Source organism: Bufo bufo, chromosome 1, assembly GCF_905171765.1.
Source record: "Bufo bufo chromosome 1, aBufBuf1.1, whole genome shotgun sequence".
NCBI lineage: Eukaryota > Metazoa > Chordata > Amphibia > Anura > Bufonidae > Bufo > Bufo bufo.
Window position 1 is genome coordinate 681,420,720 of NC_053389.1, and position 21,946 is coordinate 681,442,665.

Genomic DNA, 21,946 nt, shown 5'->3' on the forward strand with positions numbered 1-21,946 from the left:
ATAACCAGGGATGAAACCCAGCGTCTGGTGATGTCAATGCATTCCAGACTTCAGGCTGTAATTGACTGCAAAGGATTTGCAACCAAGTATTAAAAAGTGAAAGTTTGATTTATGATTATTATTCGGTCCCATTACTTTTGGTCCCTTAACAAGTGGGAGGCACATATGCAAACTGTTGTAATTCCTACACTGTTCAACTGATTTGGATGTAAAAACCCTCAAATTAAAGCTGACAGTCTGCAGTTAAAGCACATTTTGTTTATTTCATTTCAAATCCATTGTGGTGGTGTATAGAACCAAAAATGTTAGAATTGTGTCAATGTCCCAATATTTATGGACCTGACTGTATACCGGCCTTAACCAGCAATTGTTATACTGCAGCGCAATTGCTCATTCTTGTGTTTTGGATATTTCACACTCTTTTGGAGTGCACCCTAATTAAAAATGAAAATAAAAAATTTAAACCAAAAACCAGTGTTGGCTACCTCCTCCTCCTCCACCGCCGCGTCCACCTACACCGCTACGTCCACTGTCTCCTCAAACTCCTACTCCATATGGAACTCCACCTCATTAATCAAATTTTTTTTTTTTTGTACGTATTTTATTTTATTTTATGTCATTTCACTACTTTGTCAGTTACATTTTTGGGTGATATTCACCAATTTTTGGGTGTGATGTACCACTGCTATACCTAGTAGACAGATAAAAAAATAATTATAATTTGTCAGTTACATTTTCGGGTGAAATTCACCAATTTTTGGGTGTGATGTACCACTGCTATACCTATTAGACCGGTAAAAAAAAATAAAAAAAATTGTCTGTTACATTTTCGGGTGAAATTCACAAATTTTTGGGTGTAATATACCCCTCCTCTACCTAGTTGACAGCTAAATAAATTTCAATAATTTTTCTTTTACATTTTCGGGTGACAATAAACAATTTTTTTCTGTCATAGACCCCTGCTCTACCAAGTAGACAGGTTAATACATTTCTGTAATTTTTCTGTTACATTCTTGGGTTGACATTTTACAATTTTGGATGTGAATAAACCCCTGCTCTGCATAGGTGACAGGGAATAAAATTTCAGAACTTCTTCTTATATTGATGCGCGCCACCTCCTTTCATTCAATGCTTAAACTTTAACAAGTTGTCCCACATTTGCGCTTCAATAATTTGTCCCACATTTCCGATTTATCTCCCTTGGATGTGGTCTCTCTTTCTCACGATCCCTCTCCGGCGTGGAACCCTGATTCACCGATAACCGTGATTCACACGGTAGGCTCAGAAAAGAACATTGAAAGTTGATAGAGAAGATATCCAAATGGATGGTGGATGTCACTGGGGCACCTCTGCATAGGTGACAGGAACATAAATTTTAAAAAATCGTCTGTTACATTGTCAGGTGACATTTTTCTAATTTTGCCCGATAGAAATCCCTGCTCTGCATAGGTGACAGTAAATACATTTAAGAAGTTCTTCATTAATTGATGCGAGCCACATCCTTTCATTCAATTCTTAAACTTTAAAAAGTTGTCCCACATTTCCGCTTTAATACTTTTTCCCATATTTCTGCTCTATCATTTTTAATTTGAAACAATTAATCCTCCCTTGGATGTGGTCTCTCTTTCTCACGCTCCCTCTCCGGTGTGGAACCCTGATTCACCGATAACCGTGATCAACATGGTAGGCTCAGAAAGGAACATCGAAAGTCGATAGAGAAGATATCCAAATGGATGGTGGACATCAAAGGGACGTGCGATCAGGCAGGAGTCAACAAAGCGGCAGCAGGGCCTTTCCTGGCTAACGTTTACAAATCAAAAATACCACAGTGACATTCCCTATAATTTTTTATTAATCATTCTAATAACAGGGCATTTTAAGAGTCCTGTATTGTTATTTATCGTCACTACCTCCCTGAGTTGGGAGTGGGTAATTGCCGCGCGCCCCCTCCTTAACTTGGAAGCTATAATACTTTGTCCCACATTTCCGCTCGATTACATTTATTTTCATCCATTGACGTCCCTTGCATGTGGTATCCTTTTCTCAGGCTCCCTCTCCGGCCTGGAACCTTGATTCCCCGCCACCCGTGATCACCATGGTAGGCGCATAAAAGAACATCGAAAGTTGATAGAGCAGATATCAAATTGGATTGTGAACATCACAGGGACGTGCGACATGGTGGGGCAGTAAGTGTGCACACGCCTACACGAACTGACTGACAGAGGTCAGCCCCTGCAACTTCTGGGTCTCCAAATTGGGCACATGGCCTGAGCTTGTCCTTTACCCCTTGGAGGTGCTGGCCTGCCCTGCAGCCAGTGTATTGTCTGAACGTGTGTTTAGCATGACTGGAGGGGGTTATCACAGGTTATATTTCCCAATGTTTTGGGGTGTACCCTAATTAAAAAAAATAAAAATAAATTTAAAACCAAAAAGCAGTGTAGGCTACCTCCTCCTCCTCCACCGCCTCTTCCACATACACAGCTACATCCACCACCTCCTCAACCTCCTACTCCATATGGACCTCGTCCTCCTAGATCAAGATTATTATTTTTAATTTTTACATATTTTATGTTATTCAAAGTCATTTCCCTATCCACATTTGTTTGCAGAGCACTTGCCATGCTCTTAACCACATTTTGATGCCATTTGCAGCCCTCTAGCCCTTTTGCATGACATTTTTACTGCCATTTTTGTGGTTCGGGTTCCCATTGACTTCATGGGGTTCGGGGTCAAGTTAGGTTCCCGAACTCGAACTTTTTTGTGAAGTTCAGCCGAACCCAAACATCCAGGTGTCCGCTCAACTCTAGTAAATAGTAGATAAGATAATGTTCATTAGGTGCATAAATTAGTAAATGAAAAGTAAATGTATTCTTTTTTTTTTTGTTTCAATCATTTTTTATTGAATTTTTTTTTAACAAAACAAAAGATGCATACCATCAATTACAATAACAATACAATCCAGTTAGTCGATGATACAAATGGATACTCATAGATGGTAATATTATAGATTATGTGTCAAGTATCAACACATATAAGTAAGTGTTATAAGGACATAAAATAACACACACTCATAATGACACAAACTCAAAAGAAAGAAAGAAAGTTAAATAAAAGATAAAAGATAAAACAAAGAATAAATATTGCCTTGATGCTAATAACATTACAGTAGTATAATGATCAGACAGTTTTAGAGAGACACATCATAGGGTTGGTTTGAAGGCTTGGGCATGAATAACATCCATAGCTCCCATTGATGCAAGAATTTATCCACTCTATGATCTTTGTATGCCATTACTTTTTCATAAGCACAGTTATTTTGGACTCTGGCAAGTATTTCAGCCTCAGAAGGGACGGTTACTGATTTCCAATATTTGGTCAGAGCTAATTTAGTCACAAGTAGCAGTTGTGCCACCGGAATTCTACTCCTGGGTGGAATAGCTTGTATACCCTTGAAAAAGAGAGCAGTGTTCACATTTTTGTTAACTGTAATACCACAAAATCTAGAGGCAACTTCAAATATATCTGACCAAATCTTTAAAATCAACGGGCACCCCCAAAGGATATGTAGCAGTGTACCCTTGTGTCCGCATCCACGCCAACAAAGATGAGATGTACCAGGATAGATTTTGCTCAATCTGTCAGGGGTATAGTACCATCTTAAACATGACTTTATAGCAGCCTCATATAAAGATGTGCTATGAAAGGTTTTGGAGATGAATTTGAATGTTTCCATCCAATCAACCTCAGGTATAATTGCTTCCAAATCCTTGTCCCATGCCAGAAGTGGTGCAGATTTGGTAAAAGTGGATTTCATGCCTATAGCTTGGTATAGAAATCTTATTCCCTCCTTTCTGTCCGGTCTTGTTGGTAAGGCCCACATTTCAAAGATTCCCTTGTACGCTATCACTTGGTAAGGAGATACTGATTGTAAGAGATGCGAACCTGTAGGTATTTAAAGAAATCTCCTCTAGGGATCATAAATTCCTCCTGGAGTTCACCAAAGGACTTTAAGGATCCGTTGCTGTATAGTTGACTCAGTGTGTTGACACCTAAGGGGCCCCATGGTGATAAGTCTAACTCCGGAATATGTAATTCCACTAGCTGTAAAGGTGATAAATCTAGCAATGAGACCGGAACTGAAGCACATTTACTGTGAAAGAGACACCAATGGTAGATTGAGGTCTTCATCACGAGAGGTAAAGGCTGAACCCTAGATTTAGTGACACTCAAGCTATTAATCAGGAGGATTTTTAAATGACCGTTTGGGGCTGACGTAGATTCAATTTGTACCCAGGGAGTTTAAACTTCCATATTCCACCACTTCTTCAATACCTGTATTTGGGTGGCAAGGAAGTAATCCCTAAGATCTGGAAGGCTAAGACCTCCTTTGGTTTTGTGCTTTGTGAGAGTGCTAGTTGCGATTCGAGGTTTACTTCCCGACCATACAAAGCAGCTGAGTAGGCCTTGTGCCTTCTTAAAAAAGAAGTTGGGGACTTTTATAGGAACCATTCTAAAAATAAATAAAAGCTTAGGTAAAATAAACATTTGGAAGGTCGCAATGCGGCCCACCCAGGATATTTCAGATTTGCTATATGTGGCAAAGTCTTGCTTGATCATCTCTAATAAGGGGAGATAATTGGTACTAAACATGGTGGAAAAGGTTGGAGGTTATTTTATGCTATCACATCTCCAATCGAAGGGGAAGGCACTTTTTAAGGAGTCTATCATGTTTCTTTCCATGTTTAGAGGGAGGATTTGGGACTTGGATTCGTTGACCTTATAATATGATAGGCGACCATACTCTTTAATAGTAGAAAGATCTACTGGGAGGGCAGTTTGAGGTGATGATAGTGTCATAAGCACGTCGTCTGCATACATGGAAATGCAATGTTTAGTCTTCCCAATCTGTATTCCAGGTACTTCTGGGTTGAGTCTAATGGCCTGGGCCAGGGGCTCCATCGCTAGAATAAAAATCAAGGGTGAGAGGGGGCACCCAACGCGTGCCATTAGTTAAGGGAAATGATGAAGATAGAGCCCCGTTGATAAACACCTTAGCTGAGGGGTTAGAGTACAGGGCTCGTATTGCATCAATGAATGCCCCACCTAGTCCCATTGTTCCCAACACAGAGAAGGCGAACGACCAGTTCAATCGGTTGAACGCCTTCTCTGCATCCAAGGTCACCAACAGTGCATGAGTCCCCCTACGATTTATGGCATCTATGATATTCAATACTCTGCGAGAATTATCTGTAATTTGCCTACCCTTGACAAATCCTATCTGGTCCGAAGATGTAAGGATTGGTATAATATCTGATAATCTTGTTGCTAAAATCTTGGCATACATTTTCAGATCTGTGTTTAACAGAGATATGGGTCTCAAATTCTGGGGTCTGTCAGGCGATTTGCCAGGCTTTGGTAGGGCTACTATTGTTGCAGACAACATCTCGGCCGGGAAAGAGCCCTCTATAAATGCTTTATTATATACCGGCGACAAGTGGGGAATGAGCTTGTCCTGATAAGTGCTGTAATAAATATTGGATAGACCATCTGGGCCAGGGGACTTATGAGGGTGGAGCGAGGAAATGGCTTTAACAATCTCAGGGATGCTAATAGGGAGGGACAATTTGCTCCTCTGCTGGTCATTTAGGGCCGGGAGGTTTAATTTTTTCAAGTATGAGTCAATTTCAAGGGGCGAAGTAGGGTTTATCTCAGGAGAGTCTTTTAAGTTATATAGGGCTGAGTAATATTTAACAAATTGATCTGCCATAGTCTTTGGATCATAAATCTTATGACCATCAGTCGGGTGGACCAAGTAAGGGACTCTGGCCTTGGCTGCCCTTGTTTTTAGGCGGCAGGCCAATAATTTTCCTGCTTTATTATCTTGCGAATAATATCGGGCTTTAGTGGCCCTCAGGTTCTTCTCGTATGTAAAGAGGAGGCACTCCCTAAGTCGTGTTCTCAGGGCATGTATTTGAGCAGACCTTTCTGCGGACGGGGAGGATTTATTCAGGAATTCCAGAGAAGTAAGTTGAGACATAATGTCATGTAATTTTTGTTCCCTTAGTTTTTTTTGCCTGGTGACCCAATTTGATAAATATACCTCTAATGAAAGCCTTATGGGCATTCCACAGGCTATAGGGATTAGAGACTGAGCCCGCATTTAGCTCAAAATAGTCGGTTAGTGCTTTATCAATTTCGGCCCTGTACTTTGGATTAGAAACAATATAAGGACTACAGCGCCAGAGAGTATCACGTATATTATACGTCTCTTGTATTGACAGAGATATAGCCGCGTGATCAGACCATTTTATTGTTTCAACCGTAGACTGCGTGGACAATTGGAGGAGTGATCTACTAACCAGGAAAAGGTCTATGCGGGAGTAGGAATTATGCACAGGAGAGAAAAAAGAATAGTCTCTTTCAGACGCATGGTGAATTCTCCACACGTCGTACAACTCTTCCCGTCTCAAAAGAGGACTCAGAGTGGGATAAGAACCCCTATTCTTGGCTGAGGAATCTATCTCAGCGTCGGGCACTAAGTTAAAATCTCCACAGATTATTAAATGGCCTTGTCGCAGTTTCGCAGTTGTTGCTTTATTTTATTATTTACTTTATTAAGGAAGTGCAACTGATGTCTATTCGGAGCATAAACGGCTACTATGGTATATGTCATATTATTTATAGTGCAGGTTATTGATCGAAAGGGCAATGGTGTTCCTAAAGGCCAGTATGACTCCTCTTTGCTTTTTACGGTAGTGAGACTGCACGACATGTGGGAATAGATGATGTTTGATCCTATGTGCATCCTTGCAAACTATGTGAGATTCCTGCACACACAATATATCTGCTTTGAGATCCATAGCCTCTGACCACATGTAGGACCTCTTCTGAGGGCTATTTAGCCCCTTGGCATTTAGAGAGACCAACTTAAGAACCATGGGAGAAAGTCAAAAGGCTAAGGACACCCGCTAGGATCTCTCTAGATGCCATATGGAGCCCGTTCCTAACTCCTTCCATATCCCAACTAGTAATGCCATCTGATACGTGACTGTAAAGGCAAGTAAAAATTAAACAAAAGGAACAAAACAGACAAAAATATAACAAACCATACATCAAATCAAGCCGGAATGAATAATCACCTATGATGGTGAATAACCGGACTTAGGACTTATAGGGAACTAGTCCTGTTTGATGCCAAGCACTAGAATGCACTCCAGTGCACAAATTACAGTAGATACTCAATGCTTGGTACCCCTTTTGGCACCAACTGCATGCCACTCTGCATTCAAATGGCGAGGGGGCCCGGATAGGAGATCCTCTTCTGAAGGGAGAGGAAAGTTCCAGGAACTCAGTAAGCGACGGCCCTCTTCTACTGATGCAATGCTGTATTGCTTGCCATTATGGGTGAGAAGAAGCTTCACCGGGAACCCCCATTTATAGGCAATACTGTGCTCCCTGAAGACGGTGGTAATAGGAGCCAACAGGCGCCTTTGTCGTAGCGTGGCTGCCGACAGGTCTGCATACAATTTCACAGACTGGAAGGGCGCGGGCAATTCAGACATCTGCCGGGCCGCCATTAATAAAGCTTCTTTTGTGCGGAAAAAGTGTATCCGGGCCAGAGTGTCTCTGGGGTTATTCTCCGGCAGGTGCCGGGGTCTTGGGATCCGATGGGCCCTGTCTATGATCAGGTCTTGATCCGCACATGAGGGTAACAGCTTTTTCATTAAGGTTTTCAGGAAGTCCATCAGCTCAGAGGGGCTAATATCCTCTGAAATGCCCCAAAATTTAATATTGTTACGCCTGGAGCGGTCCTCCAGGTCGTTTATTTTGGCTTGGATGCGGTCAATGTCCGCCTGCATGGCTTCTTGGTTATCAATCAGCTGGTTGTGCGAGGTTGCAAACTCCCCCATTTTGAATTCCACATGCGCCACTCTCGATTCTAGGCCCGCAACAGATGATTTTAGCGGGGTAATCAAGGAGGAGAAATCAGAATGAAGGGCCGCGCTGAAAGCGATCAACATCTCCTTCAAGAGGTTTCCCGACGCAGGCTGGTCAGAGGTAGGTAACTTGCATATTATGCTGGAAACAGAATGGGCATCCAGGCCCTCAGCGCTCACCTCTGTGTCTGCCGCCGGTTGGAGTTTAGGCCTCTGCTTCTCCGGGCTCCTTGCGTCGGAGCAGAGTGGCGACTGTGCTTTTGCGTCACCGGAGGGGGGAGATGCACCAGCGGAGCTGCCCGTCGATGTAGACCGGTTCTCAGGTGTGTGTAAGCTGGAATCGCTCCTCGCTGGCTGCGGTGCTTCTCGTTGCCGCGTTGGAGAAAGTGCAGGTTCCTTCTCAGCCGCATGAGGTGAGAATGGCGGGACCGCCGGGCTCTGCTGTGAGGCGTCCGCATCTTTCTCGAAGTAGAAATCAAGTTTGCCTTGTTTGGCATGCACCCTTTTGCCCCTGGGCATCTCGCAAGCGGTTTAGGCACTTTGGAGTGAATGGCACCGGGTGTTTCAAAGGGTATACCTTGCTAAATCAGTCGATATGTGCAGGAGCAGCAGGTTCAAGCGGCCATCACGCTCGGCTGCCAAACCACGCCCCCAAGTAAATGTATTCTTTGTGTAGAGAATATGTAAAAATAATAAATAAAATAATAAATATAAGGTGAAGGGATAAAAATATATAATGATAATGAGTATAATATTATAGTAACTGATAATAACATGGTATGTGATGAATGATGGATATTTCAGAGGGTTCAAAGATTAATTTTGTTGTTCAATCACTTTTATTAAGGATGAAAGCACAAATAGATAAAACATCATGTTCAATGACATTGCAGAATGCACATCAAAATATTGTTCGTTTAGGCTACTGAACGCGGTTTGTAAGACATATTCATAATAGTATCCCGCAATCCCAGGAATAATTGACCCGTAGTACACATACAGACATAACAAGACAGTACACACAAGACACATAAGGGAAGGAAGACAGACAAGGAAGGTATCCTAACATGAAACCTCAACTAGTTATTCCAGAGCAACTGGAGAGTTATTGGACCGATCTAACCAATCATGAAACGCTTGAGACCCCTTAAAAAGAAACCAAGGCGTCCATAATTTCATATACTTCTGGTCTCACCCTTCATCCTCTGCTATTAACTCCTCCATCCTATGTATATTTTCGAACGTCTCCAGCTATTCCCCCACATGTGGGGCATCCCGAGACTTCCAGTGCCTCGGCACCACCAAACGGGCCGCCTGTACAAAAAATCTCAGGAGGCCCCGTTTTGCTAACCGAATGGAACGTGGAACCATCGATAGCAAAGCCCCTTCCAGAGTCCATCGGGACGTGGAACCTGATACTTGATTATATAGATCATTCAATGCTGTCCAAAAAGGAACTATTTTTGGGCACTGCCACCAAATATGGGACATCGTGCCAACAGCCCCCTCACACCTCCAACATATATTTGAACAAGATGGGTAAAAGGAGTGTAAGACGGCAGGAGTCCTATACCATCTGGAGAGGATCTTGTAATTTTTCTCCTGCAGCCCGCAACATGGAGGACTTGTGAGACAACGTAAATGCCATTGTTCTGCAGAGAATTCCCTGCCTAGTTCTTTCTCCCACGCCCGAAACATAGGGCAAGGAGGAGGAAGGTCCACCACCCTCCTGGAGCAGCCCGTACACCAGAGACACTAAATGAGTAGGTGGGGATGTTTGCATGCAAAGCGCCTCAAAGGATGTTAGGTCCCTGGATAAAGTAGCGATCGGGCCAAGGGATAAAATTAAATTCTTAACCCCGTTATAAAGTATTCAAGCCCCCCTCTCACTTCATCCCGGGAAAGAGTCCAAAGGGCGAACGGAGGTCTTCTTTACCAGCTGATACACTCTAACATTATCCTCCTTGCGTAAACCCAATATCTCCCCTCGCTCCACTCCCACCGGGAAGCTAGGGTTATCAAATATGGGCGTCATAGGACCCGGGAAGGACGTACACCCTGAGGGAACTGTGCAGCTGTCCCACACCTGAAGAACACCTACCGTGAGGAACGGGAGCCTGCTACTACGTAAAGATTTAGGTACCCATAGAAGATTCTGAGGTGGTTCCCCAACATCGCTCTTCTCAAAACTAACCCACCTTTTAGATGCCCCACCATGAAACCAATCCAATATATACGCAAGGATCGCCGCTCTATGGTATGAAGGTATATCAGGGACTCCCGCCCCTCCCCTCACCTTTGGTCTCATTAGAAACGTAATCCCCAGTCTAGGGGATGACCCTGCCCAGATAAAGTCAAGAAACATAGTACAAATGGTTTTGAAGAACACATGCGGCAGTGGGATGGGAATGGTCCTAAGTAGGTACAAAATCCTGGGTAGTACATTCATTTTCAGCGCGTGTATCCTCCCAAACCATGACAATGTGTAACGGGGTGCAGAAGGCACACTCGGTCTCCCATCAGCCGCAGACCTGCTGCTTAGCTTCGGGAGCGAGGATCTGTGTTTGACCTCGTTACCAGGGCGGCTTTGTTAGCTGGGAGGCTCCCTGCTCCTAGGTCTGCCTTGAGCGCCGAGCTGATCACTCGGTGCTCGACTGGTCGGTCTGTCGGTCATGTGACGCTGGCCACATCACATGACCCTCACTCCCCACTATAAATAGAGGCAGCCTGCTGGCCACAGGTTGCCTGTTAATTTAGGTTCCTGGCGTTTGTTGGATACCTGTATACTTACCTGATCCTGTTACCTGACGATCCTTTGCCTGCTCCTCCTGTACTGCGCACTCCTCCTGGTATTTTGACCTCGGCTTCCACCTGACTATTCTTTGCGGACTCCTTTGGTACTTCTCGACTCTCCTGGTATTTATGACCCCGGCTTCTCCTGACCATTCTTTGCTTATCCCTCTATAATGCGTTGTCCTCTTGGTTTTGACCTGGTCCGTTCACTATCTGTTATTTGTCTTGTCTGTTCTTCCCGCACGTATACTAAGTTAGGGACTGCCGTCCAGTTGTCCCCTGTCATCAGGATTTGTGAGGCAAGTAGGCAGGGCCAGGGGTGAGGGTGGAGCGCAGTGGTCACTATCCTCCCCCCTGTGTGTGTGTGCACGTGACCGTTACAGATTAACAGGCCCAATAACCACTGTATAATGAATCCTCTGGTGACCCTGACTGACCATGTCTCTAATCTGACGCAGATGGTGCCGGAGCTAGGGGAAAAACTCAGTTCTTTTGAGTTAGGGCAAGGTTCTTCCACTCCTCAGGCCTCCAGTCCGCATTTTGAGCCCCAGATTAAGCTCCCAGAACCCTTTTCTGGAGACCGGAAGAAGTTTCTCTCTTTTAAGGAGAGTTGCAGACTTTACTTCCGTTTGCGCCCCGTGTCCTCTGGCACCGAGAGTCAACGCGTGGGCATTATCATTTCCCGACTACAGGGTGATCCCCAGGACTGGGCGTTCTCTTTACCTGCTGGCGCCAGTTGTTTAACTTCTGTGGAGGGGTTCTTTCAGGCCCTGGGTACCCTCCATGATGAACCAGACAGGGCTCTAGTAGCCGAGACGTCTCTTAAGGCACTGGTTCAGGGCAATCTACCTTCGGAGGATTATTGCACCCAATTCAGAAGGTGGTGTGTCCCCTCAGGATGGAATGAACTAGTCCTGAAGAGTCAGTTCAGGTCAGGTCTGTCTGATAATTTAAAGGATCTTCTGGTCAGTTATCAACTTCCAGAGACCTTAGAGGAGATGATGACCCTTGTTGTCCGACTTGACCGACGGGTTAGAGAGAGACGACAGGAACAACAGTTCTCTTCCCAGATGGTGGTCCAGCCAGAGGCCTATCCCAGAGACAATGCTGAGGTCTCCAGCGAGGAACCCATGCAGGTTGGCATGACCCGAGGGAATCTTCGCCGCAGACGTGGAGAATGCTTTTACTGTGGAGATCCTGACCATTAGATCAACCAGTGTCCTAAGAAGGTCCTCTCTGTCAAGTCTCCTAAGGCAAGGCAACCTAAAGACCAGGTACACCCTGATTTTTCTAAATGTAAGCTTTTGGTACCCATTACGATTTCTCTGGGGGCAGATAAATGGCCGGGTAAGGCCTTTATTGATTCTGGCTCAGTGGCCAGCTTTATTGACTCTGAGTATGCTGTAAGATTGGGTATTCCAATGTTTGCTTTACCAACTCCTATCCATGTCATGGCTATTGATGCTACTCCTCTTATTGGTGGTACGGTGAGCTCATGTACCTCAGAGATTTCTCTAACCGTGGGTGTGTGCCACTCAGAGAGATGTTCCCTTTTAGTCCTGGAGAACCTACCGGCTGAGGTGGTACTAGGGTTGCCTTGGCTCCGACTACATAACCCCACTATAGATTGGTCCAAGGGGGAGTTGGTGAGATGGGGGCCTAAGTGTGACTCGTGCTTGTCCGTGGTACAGGCTGGGGTCTCAGTAAAGTCTGATACTTTACCCACTGTTGTTAGGGAATATTCTGATGTATTCTCATCACCAACCCCGGAGGTTCTACCCCCCATAGACCTTATGATTGTACTATAGAGCTAGTGGAGGGGGCCAAGTTTCCTAAGGGGTGAATTTATAATCTTTCTAAGCCCGAACACAAGGCCATGGAAGATTATATTAAAGAGAGCCTTGGTAAAGGGCATATTAGACCTTCTGTCTCTCCTATGGGGGCGGGGTTTTTCTTCGTTAAGAAAAAAGATGGTGGTCTTAGGCCATGTATCGATTACCGGAGATTAAATAAAATCACTGTCCAGAATAGATACTCCCTCCCATTGATTCCGGATTTATTTAACCAGGTTCTGGGGGCAACCTGGTTTTCCAAGATTGACCTGAAAGGGGCATACAATCTAATCCGAATCAAGGAGGGAGACGAATGGAAGACAGCGTTCAATATTACGATAGGACACTTTGAATATCAGGTGATGCCTTTTGGACTCAGCAATGCCCCAGCTGAAATCCAAAAATTAATGAACAATATTCTTAGGGAGTTCTTAGGTAAATTTATTATTTTCTATCTTGACGACATTTTGATATTCTCTCCTGAATCTCATGTGTCTCATGTCAAACAAGTATTAGAGGTGTTAAGGGAGAACCAGCTATCCGCTAAGCAAGAGAAATGTGTCTTTGGTGTACAGGAGATTCTGTTTCTAGAGCATGTTCTGACTCCTCACGCCTTCAAGATGGATCCTGGTAAGGTACTAGCAATTAAGGAATGGGTAAGACCTTCATCCTTAAAGGCCTTACAACGGTTCTTAGGTTTCGCCAATTACTATCGTAAATTTATTATGAATTTTTCCGTAATTGCTAAACCGTTGACCGACCTTACTAAGAAAGGGGCGGATTTGGAGAATTGGTCTACTGAGGCCATTTCTTCATTTGAAAAATTAAAAAAGGCATTCAGTAGCGCTCCCATTCTGATCCAGCCTGATCAGGAGAGACCTTTTATTGTGAAGGTGGATGCGTCCGAGGACGGCGCAGGAGCAGTCCTTTCACAAGGTCCTGCTAGCCTCACTAACCTAAGACCATGTGCCTTCTTCTCCAGGAAGTTCTCTCACCCGGAGAGAAACTACGACATAGGGAATAGGGAGCTGCTGGCCATTAAATGGGCATTTGAGGAGTGGAGGCATTATCTGGAGGGGGCAAGGCATTGTGTAACTGTTGTCACTGACCATAAAAACCTTATGTTTCTCGAGTCTGCTAAGAGGTTGAATCCCCGTCAAGCCAGATGTTTTTTACTCGTTTTGATTTTTCCATTACGTTCAGGCCGGGAAGTAAAAATGTGAAGGTGGACGCATTATCTCAGAGCTTCCATGCTTTTCAACCTACTGAGGTACCACCTGAATCCATCCTACCAGCAAAAATCTTCATAGCAGCTCTAACCCAGGATATCTCGGCTCGCATTAGGTCTGAACAACATCTGGCACCGGTATCCACCCCAACAGATAAGTTGTTTGTTCCCGTACAATTTGGTCTCCAGCTGTTGGGTGAGTGTCACGATTCTGCCTTTTGTGGACATCCGGCAGTTGAGGGCACTAAGGATCTGGTTTCTAGATCTTATTGGTGGCCCACTCTAACTAGGGATGTCAAGTCCTACGTGTCAGCCTGTGAGGTTTGTGCCAGGTCCAAGACACCTAGGACTCGCCCTGCTGGTAACCTACGACCCCTACCTATTCCCAGTAGACCCTGGTCCCATATCTCAATGAACTTTATAACTGACCTACCGCCGGCGGAGGGTAAGACTGTAGTTTGGGTAGTGGTCGATAGGTTTAGCAAGATGGTCCATTTCATTCCCCTGTCTTAACTCCCGAATGCCAAAACCCTGGCATCTATTTTTGTGAAAGAAATAGTTCGATTGCATGGTATCCCGGAAAATATTGTTTCTGACAGGGGTGTGCAGTTTGTGTCCAAATTCTGGAGGGCCTTTTGTCAAAAATTTCATTGTCTTTTTCCTCTGCCTACCACCCTGAGATTAATGGGCAGACTGAACGCCTTAATCAGTCTGTGGAACAATTCTTGAGGTTGTATGTTGCTGATGACCAGCAATTATGGGTGAAATTTCTTCCATTGGCTGAATTTGCTTTGAATAACCGTGTCAATTCTTCTGCTGGGGTTTCACCTTTCTTTTGTAACCATGGTTTCCATCCCCGTTTTCATTCTGGGTCATCCGTCTCCTCCTCTAACCCTGAGGCGGATAGGCTCTCCTCTGAACTGTGCACAGTTTGGGCCCGGGTTCAAACCGAACTTAGAAAAGGCTCAAAGTTCTCAGAAACTCAAGGCCGATAGGAGACGTGCAAGGGGGGTGAATTTTCAGGTTGGGGATAAGGTATGGTTGTCCTCCAAGAATCTCTCTCTTAAGGTAGATTCTATAAAGTTTGCTCCTTGTTTTATTGGACCATATAAGATCACGGAGGTGATTAACCCGGTATCATTTAGGTTGGAGCTGCCCGAGTCATTCCACATTCATAATGTGTTCCATAAATCTCTACTTAAAAAATATTTTGAACCGGTAGTACCATCGAAAACCTCACCTCTGCCGGTTCTTGTTAATGCTGTAGAATATGTGGTGTCTAAAATAGTGGATGTCAGGAAAGTGCGTAATTCTTTGCAGTACCTGATTCACTGGAAGGGGTATGGACCTGAAGAGAGATCTTGGGTACCTGCCAGGGAGGTTCATGCTCCTAGACTTGTTCGAAAATTTCATTTAGAACACCCTGAAAGGCCATCGCCTGAAGTCTTGGGTCCGGTGGCCCCTCGTAAAAGGGGGGGGTACTGTAACGGGGTGCAGAAGGCACCATCGGTCTCCCATCAGCCGCAGACCTGCTGCTTAGCTTCGGGAGCGAGGATCTGTGTTTGACCTCGTTACCAGGGCGACTTTGCTAGCTGGGAGGCTCCCTGCTCCTAGGTCTGCCTTGAGCGCCGAGCTGATCACTCGGTGCTTGACTGGTCGGTCTGTCGGTCATGTGATGCTGGCCACGTCACATGACCCTCACTCCCCACTATAAATACAGGCAGCCTGCTGGCCACAGGTTGCCTGTTAATTTAGGTTCCTGGTGTTTGTTGGATATCTGTATACTTACCTGATCCTGTTACCTGACGATCCTTTGCCTGCTCCTCCTGTACTGCGCACTCCTCCTGGTATTTTGACCTCGGCTTCCACCTGACTATTCTTTGCGGACTCCTTTGGTACTTCTCGACTCTGCCTGTATTTATGACCCCGGCTTCTCCTGACCATTCTTTGCTTATCCCTCTGTACTACGTTGTCCTCTTGGTTTTGACCTGGTCCGTTCACTATCCGTTATTTGTCTTGTCTGTCCTTCCCGCACGTATACTAACTTAGAGACTGCCGTCCAGTTGTCCCCTGTTATCAGGACTCGTGAGGCAAGTAGGCAGGGCCAGGGGTGAGGGTGGAGCGCAGTGGTCACTATCCTCCCCCTGTGTGTGTCTGTACGTGACCGTTACACAATGGTAATTGTTTCCAAGCAGATAAGTCCCTCCTAATCTCTGACAGCAATGTGGCAAAGTTCAACTGGTACAGGTCCTTAAGTCGGGATGGGATAGTTACCCCCAAATAAGATATGCTATCCGTTTTCCATTGAAACAGAAAAGCCTGTCTCAGGGATTGTACAGTAGTGTGTGGAACCGTGACATTCAAGATCTCGGACTTATGGAAGTTCACCTTGAAGTTACTTAAATCCCCAAATAAAGAGAACTCTCTCACAATGTTCGGTAAGCCGACCACCGGGTCGGAGCAATAGATTAATAGGTCATTTGCGTAAATGGCGATTTTAGATTCTAGGGATCCAAAACAGAGACCCCGTATGGACGCGTTAGCCCTAAGCGCCCTTGCCAGAAACTCCATGACCAGAATATACAGCAGAGGAGATAGAGGACACCCCTGCTGGGTCCCGTTGTGGATCTCAAAAGGGGATGATAAAGCACCATTCACCCTCACCTGGGCTCTTGGCTTATGATAAAGAGCCATTATTCTTAGCACCATGTTAGGACCAAGGCCAAATGCCCTCAGGGTCTCTCTCAGGAAATCCCAGTCGACGCGGTTGAAAGCCTTTTCCGCGTCGACTGAGAGAAGGCATAAAGGCGAGTTCGTGGACGAAGCCCTTGCAATATGTGCTAGGGATCTAATAGTATTGTCTCTCGATTCCCGACCAGGGACAAACCACACTTGATCTGCGTATATCAGGGAAGGTATATGGACCTTCAGTCTGTTAGCTATAATTTTAGCATAGATCTTTACATCTATGTTAATTAAAGAGATTGGTAGGTAGTTACTACAAACCGAAGGATCCTTCCCTTGTTTAGGAAGTACGCAGATGTGTTCCGTCAGGGCCTGCGACAGGAACAGAGAGCCCTTCACAATGGAATTGCACATATCCGTCAAAGGACCTGTCACCCCGTCCAGAATTTTTTTGTAAAAACGTGGCGTGAACCCATCCGGGCCCGGACACTTACCCACCCCTAGCTGTTTCACAACCCCCTGAATCTCCTGCTCAGACACTTCCCCCTCTAAGTCTTCTCTTTCCTCAGCCGACAGTTTTGGCCCCTTCAACCTTGACAAGTACTGTCTGATCTTCTGAGCTTTAAGTTCAGGGGCCAGGTCCGCATATTTCCCCTTCAGATTATACAGCTTCTCATAGTAGGCCTGAAACTCCTTCAGTATGTCCCCGGTAGCATGCACCCTCCCTCCCACTCTGCAGTTAATGGATTGAATATAACCAGAGGCCATCCGCGGACGCAATGTCCTCACTAGGAGCCTACCGCTCTTGTCCCCCAATCCATAAAATAACCGCTTGAGCTTATCTCTGGCCACTAGGTATTTCTGGTCAATGAGTTTCCGCAAGGCGGACCTAGCATCACACAGCTCCTGATAGACCCTCAGGTCAAGTCTGTCTTTATGGCGCCCTTCTAACGTGACCAATTTCTGTAACAGCTCAGCAATCTGTATGGAGCGCATCTTCTTTAACCTGGATGCGTGTGAAATCAATCGACCCCTAATCACACATTTAAGAGCCTCCCACTTAATGGTAGGACTAGAGGGGTCCAACTTGTGGACTTCCACAAAATCCAAGATAGCCGTTTTAATGTCAGCCACACAAACACTATCCCTCAACACATTATCATTTAACTTTCAAGAGCCCTTCGTACGGGTGGGATCCCCCAAACCCAGAGCAACCCACATCAGCGAATGATCAGAGAAGAGGACAGGTTCTATCCCTGCTGTCGGGCGCAGGTCCAACAGTTCGTGTGAAATGAATATATAGTCCAGGCGGTGGTACGAGTTATGAGCTAGGGAGAAGAACGTGAAGTCCTTCACCGTAGGGTGAAGAACCCGCCAGACATCCACCAAACGGAGTGAATGTAGGTGTCTCTGGAAACCCCGGGCCACCCCAGAAGAGATAGAAGACCCACCTGAAGACATGTTAAATTTAGCGTCCAGAGGGAGATTAATGTCCCCGCCCAGGACAATCGGCAGGCCGTCCGCAAAGTCCTCCAACACCGCAAAGGCCGCATCTGCAAAACCCTTCTGACCTGTGTTGGGACAGTAAATGTTAGCAAGAACCAGCAATCTAGAGGCAATATTTACTTTCAAAAACAGATAGCGGCCTTGGCCATCCTGGGTAGAGTCCAGAATGGTGCACGGGACATATTTGTGAATAGCTATGGCAACCCCCCTGGACTTAGAATCAGCATAGGTACTGTGAGCCCACGTGGAGAAATATCTATTTCTACAGGTGGGGACATGTCCCGTTTTAAAGTGGGTCTCTTGCAAAAAGGCGATTCCCACTCTCTGTTTGTGGAGGTTATATAACACCTGGTTCCTCTTAACCGGTTCATTCAGGCCATTAACATTGTAGGAGCAAACCTTAATGGAAGACATAGCGCTGTAGAATAATAATCACAAAAGAGTATGGATACCACAATTTGTGGGGTAGGAACAACACACAAGGGAAGACAGACACACCGGGGGAAGCACAAAACGAACACGTAAAACATGTAAACCCTCGAAATACAAGGCAATAATAGAACATATAAGTAACACTAGGCGGTGGACTAGAATGCCCATCCACTGCCCAAAGAACCTAGGGAGAAGAGGAAGCCCCATTTGGCAAAGAAGGCCCCTCCCCACCATCCCCAGATGAAATATAACAAATAAACATCCAAGAATACGCTATTCAAATAGCAAGAATATAAGTATAAATCCTACATCTGACATACAGTTGTTAACCTTTAGAGCCCCAAGACACCCCTGCTGAATACTATATAAGGAAAAAACAGACCTCCATATAAACATAATTCTAATTCCCATGAGTCCCCTGACATTGAGCAACTCTTCATGAGAGAACATAACAAGGCAACCTGCCAACTGTAACCCCCTTCTAGAGGGGGGCATCATCTGATTCTCTCCCGGGCGGCCGGATAATCAGCAATGGTGCCACTAATGATGATGTATAGTCTTGTGTACACGCAGTCTTACCCTTCGGGCCTCGTGACCCCTAGACCAGCAGACCCACAGTCATGGCGTCCTCTGTTTGGAGGCCCTAGGGGAGACTTCGGACCACCGCTCCCTCTGAGGCAATGGCGCAGGCCTCGGAACTGCCGGCCACTCCGTCAATGTGACTTGGGGGAGCGAGAAGATCTCCAGGAACTTGGGGAGGTCCTCCGGGTCTCTGAACACTGCCGTTCTGCCGTCCTTCCTGGCATGCAGCTGGAAGGGATAGCCCCATCGGTATAGGATATCTTTCTCCTTCAATAGGGTGAGTAAGGGCCTCACCGCCCTCCGGAGTTGTAGAGTGCACCTGGAGAGATCCGGTAATATTTGAACAACAGACCCCCCTAGTTCTAAAGTGTCCACCTGTCTGGCCGCTCGCAAGATATCTTCCTTAATCCCGAAGAAGTGCACTCTGCACACTATGTCCCTCGGTCTGGAGGCATCGTTAGACTTAAGACCCAAGGCCCTATGAAAAGGGTCCAATTCCACCGGTAGAGACACAGAGTCCCCTAGCAGAGAACCAAAGAAGGTTTGGATTGTCGCCTCCAATTCAGATATGGGGACAGACTCTGCCACCCCCCGGATCCGCAGGTTATTCCTGTGATGGTGGTTCTCGAGGTCATCCAGATGAGATAGCAGGTGGGTGAGCTGCCGAGAATGGGCTGATAGCACCGTATGCTGGTCCTCCAGCTGGTCAAGGAAGGCCTCCTGCGTCTTCTCAGAGGCCTCCACCCTGGCGCCCAGGTGCTTAATCTCACCCTTGAGGGTCTCCATCTCAGAACGGTAAGTCCGCTCCAGCCTCTGAACCGACTGCGCCAGGTCCTCCTTAGTGGGCAGCGCTTGTAAATAAGAACAGAGGTCCCAATCCCCGTCCGGGGCACTAGATACCGGGCTCCTGGCCTCCTTGTCGGAGGAAGGCGGGCTCATGGTTCCGTTTGCCGCTGGGAGACTTCTCCCGGTCGCCATCTTGGGCGTCTCTGGAGGTCCCGTAGCGGTCGTTTGTGAGCCAAAAAACTTGTGGATACCGGAACCCTCCGGCAGGCAGGTAAACTCGTCAGAATAGCGAGAAATGTGGAGATGGCAGGAGAGCTTCACTTCCATGCGTCCTACTCCGCCATGAGCAAGCAACGCCCCTTCCAAAGCAAAGATTAATTTTGAGCGCCTCATTTAGTCCATATGGAGTGAGAGTATTTAGTTTGTAAATCCAGTACATCTCACGCCGTTTTATACACTGTGGATTTTTACGCTGGTGTACTGGTATCTGTTCAATAGGGGTAATTTTAAACCCCGAAAAAATTCCCCCATGACAATTTGTGGCACACTATGTTTTTGAAATTTATTTTTTATATTGCACCTATGCCTATTTAATCTGTTCTGTAGAGTTTGTATAGTGCGTCCCACATATTGTAGGCCGCACGGACATTCTATGACATAAATTATATGTGCGGAATTACAGTCCAAGGTGCCAAGTATTTGGAAGGATTCCCCATCCCTTTTGTTTTTGAAAAAAGATTCTTGGCAAATGGTTTCACAACATAAACATCTAGGTTGTCCACATTTTTTGCTGTCTTGTTTTTGAGTGGATGCAGTATATATGTTTGTGGTAACTGAGTTTTTTAATTTTCTCGGAGATAGAATGCTTTTAAGGGTACGTGCCCTTCTGTGGGTAAGGCTTGGTGCTTTCGGGATAATTTGGCTTAAAATGGGGTCTTTTCTTAAAAGATACCAGTGTTTGTTAAGGATAGATTTGATCAAATTGTGGTTTTGGTTATAGGTTGTGATGAAGTTTACGGGGTAATTGCTTTCTTTGGTAGTGGGTTTGGGTTTTGGCAGCAAGCATTCTGATTGTGTAAATTCAGATGCTAGTTTTTTCGCTTCAGCAACTATTTGACTGGGGTAACCTTTCTCCTTGAATCTGGACGATAGGATCCCGATTTGTTGTTCAAAATCCCTCATTAGGGTGCAGTTTCTTCGAATCCTCTTAAATTGGCTGTACGGGATATTGTGTTTACATTTTTTATAGTGGGTGCTTTTAAAGTCCAGAAAGCTGTTACTATCTACTTTCTGATGGGACCCCGTGAATGTCATTCCCCACTTGTTATTTAAATGTGTGATGAATTTTTCTATGGAAGAGCTCTCCCCTCTCCAAATTATAATTAGATCATCAATATATCCTTTGAAGAAAATAATATTATGAGTCCAGAAGTTGGTTTAGTATATATACAGTCAGGTCCATAAATATTGGGACATCAACACAATTCTAACATTTTTGGCACTATACACCACCACAATGAATTTGAAATGAAACAAATGTGCTTTAACTGCAGACTGTCAGCTTTAATTTGAGGGTATTTACATCCAAATCAGATGAACGGTGTAGGAATTACAACAGTTTGCATATGTGCCTCCCACTTGTTAAGGAACCAAAAGTAATGGGACAGAATAATAATCATAAATCAAATTTTCACTTTTTAATACTTGGTTTCAAATCCTTTGCAGTCAATTACAGCCTGAAGTCTGGAACGCATAGACATCACCAGACGCTGGATTTCATCCCTGGTGATGCTTTGCCAGGCCTTTACTGCAACTGTCTTCAGTTCCTGCTTGTTCTTGGGGCATTTTCCCTTCAGCTTTGTCTTCAGCAAGTGAAATGCATGCTCAATCGGATTCAGGTCAGGTGATTAACTTGGCCATTGCATAACATTACACTTCTTTCCCTTAAAAAACTCTTTGGTTGCTTTTGCAGTATGCTTTGGGTCATTGTCCATCTGCACTGTGAAGCGCCGTCCAATGAGTTCTGAAGCATTTGGCTGAATATGAGCAGAGAATATTGCCCGAAACACTTCAGAATTCATCCTGCTGCTTTTGTCAGCAGTCACATCATCAATAAATACAAGATAACCAGTTCCATTGGCAGCCATACATGCCCACGCCATGAC